This window comes from Callorhinus ursinus, unplaced genomic scaffold (genome assembly GCF_003265705.2).
Source record: "Callorhinus ursinus isolate GAN/ISIS: 27379988/994484 unplaced genomic scaffold, GSC_fseal_2.0 scaffold35, whole genome shotgun sequence".
Lineage (NCBI taxonomy): Eukaryota > Metazoa > Chordata > Mammalia > Carnivora > Otariidae > Callorhinus > Callorhinus ursinus.
In genome coordinates, this window is record NW_027397097.1 from 3,650,171 (window position 1) to 3,652,949 (window position 2,779).

A 2,779-nucleotide genomic window follows, 5' to 3' on the forward strand; every position below is an offset into this window, starting at 1 on the left:
TTCATTCTTTACAGTGCGGCTAGTCATGCCCTACTTAAAACACTTCAGTGGTGGGGTGGCGGGGCGCCTGGGTGGCTCAGTTGGTGAAGTGTCTTTGTTTGGCTTGGGTCATGATCTTGGGGTTCTGGGATCAAGCACCATGTCGGGCTCTCTGCTCAGCGGGGAGTCTGCTTCTTCCTCTGTCCCCCCCCCACCCCCACTCATGCTCCCTCTCTCAAATAAAGAAATCAAATCTTAAAAAAAAAGACAAAACACTTCAGTGGCTCCACATTACCCTTAGAATACTCCAGACTCCTTAATGTGGTGTCTTAGTCAGCTCAGGCTGCCATAGCAAAGTACCATACACTGGTGGCTTAAACAAATGGGATTTATTTCTCATTGTTCTGGAGGCTGGGAAGTCCAAGATCAAGGTGCTTGCCACTCTGGTTTCCTGGTGAGGTCCCTCTTTCTGACTTGTGGAAGCCTTCTCACTGTGCCTTCACATGGTGGAGAGAGAAAGAGCACTCTGGCCTCTCTTACTCTTCTTATAAGGACACTAATCCCATCACAGGGTTCCCACCCTTATGCCCTCATCTAATACATATGAATTTTGGGGGTACACAAACACTCAGTTCCTAATATGTAGCTTCTATAGCCTTTCAGGGTCCCTGTTTTCCTCTTCATCCCCATCTCTCTCATTGCTTCCCTTGAGGTTTGCAACCCATTCATACTGACAACTGGCAAAACTTGGATGCCTCTTGTTCTTGCCTTGTTTCTGAGCCTTAGCACAAGCCATTTCCTCTCCTTAGAATGAATTTTACCCACCCTCTTTTTGCTTAGATAACTCCTATTTGTCCTTTAGGTGTCTTCCTTCAAGAAGCTTCCTGGCCCCTAAACCAGGTCAGGTGTCCCTAATCTGTGTCCTTGCTCTTAGGTGCCTTATGCAGATCTGTAGTGTGGCTTTTATCACTCTGTATGGCTTATTTGTCTTTCCTGCCCCCCCCCCCCCCGCCACCCTCCACCTCAGTGAGCTCCTTGAAGGCAGGATGGGCCTTGTTCGTCTCAGCACCTAGTACAATGTGTGGCTTATACTGTATGTACAATGAATGTTTTCCTTTGTATAGCACTCAGCAGTTTTCAAAGTGTCCTGACAGAAATTAACTCATCTATAGAGATATATTTCCTTAACATTCATTCCTTCTGAATAAAATATTCCTTTAAAAAATACTACCTTTACTCACAAGATTTATGTGAAGTCAATTATCCCTTATGTCTCTAATGTGACTGAGTTGGGGCCAAAACTATGTCATTTTTGCTTGATACACTAGAAGAGTTTGAGAAAAAGCAGATTTCCTCTTTCTTTTTTTTGAGAGTGAGTGAGTGTGCGTGTGCAGGAAGGGAGAGGGGCAGAGGGGGAGGGAGAGAGAGAATCTTAAGCAGACTCCTTGCTGAGCAAGGAGCCTGACACGGGGCTTGGTCTCACAACTCTGAGATCATAATCTGAGCTGAAATCAAGAGTCAGACTCTTAACTGACTGAGCCATGCAGGCACCCCAAAGCAGATTTCCTCTTAATGACTTGATGGAGTAGGTGTCTGTGGGTGTGCTATGGGGGGATGGGTACACAGAGCTAAGAAGCCAGCTTCCCTGTGTGGCCTCAGCTGGTGATCTGACCATTTTGCAAGATCTCATCCCTGACTTCCTTGTGGCAGAAACTGGGGGCCAGAACTAGGAAGGGCTTGCATGCTGTGGCTTAGAGGAAGCTGTTTCAGTTCTTAGAATCACTGAACTTTAGAGCTTTAGGTCATTTGGTTCAACTTCTGCCTTTAAAAAGTGGGGAAAGAGATCTAATATTTTGCCCAGGAAACTGTAGAAGACCTCCCACCAATCTTGTTTTCCTTTCTTCAAAAGCCTGGACTCAGAGGTCACTAAGGTGCTGCTCCCAATCAAAATAGTTCTTAGTAGAATTGATCCTCTCTCTCTTTTGGTATCATCATCCGAAGAGTTTGCTCTGGATAGAGGATGTGTTGATATTGCTGTGGAGAGGGCGCCTGGGTGGCTCAATTGGTTAAGCGGCCGACTCTTGATTTCGGCTCAGGTCATGATCTCAGGGTCCTGGGATGGAGCCCTGCATCAGCCTCCTTGCTCAGCAGGGAGTCTGCTTGAGGATTCTCTCTGTCCCTCTGCCCTTCCTCCTCCCATTGCTCGTGCTCTCTTTCTCTTCCTAAAATAAATAAATAAATCTTTAAAAAATATATTGCTATGTATCAGAAATTCATAGAAGACATAGTTCCTGGCCCTAGGAATTCACAAACTGAGACTGGGAGTTTAAGAATGATTTGCAAATGCCAGTCAAGTCAAAAGAAAAAGTTTTAAATATGGGTTTTATTTGAAAGTCAAAGCAGACATTAAATAAAAATAATCTTTATTTTTTTGTTTTTATTTGGACTTTCCAGTTTGTGTATGTTGATAATCTCAAATTGTAATTTAAATTTAGGAAAATGCTGAGAGTGAGTGGACATTTGCTTTTTCCTCAGGGATGCAGGGAGGTTAGAGTGGGGAGGGAGGGATTACGTTGCTGGGCACTTCTGCAAAGTGGGGGGTTGTTATTTCCACTTGTCTGCTAGGACCCCGAGGTACTAGGATTCCTGGTGATTAGGTTTTTGCTAAGGTGAGGGGAGGGGACATTTGACCCCAGTTCTGTTATTAGCATCACATAAGCTGCTAAGAAGCAGAAGAAGACTGACATTCTGGGTCCTCATTATCAGCCTGAAAGAGCTTCAGTGAAGTTCAGAAGGAGGT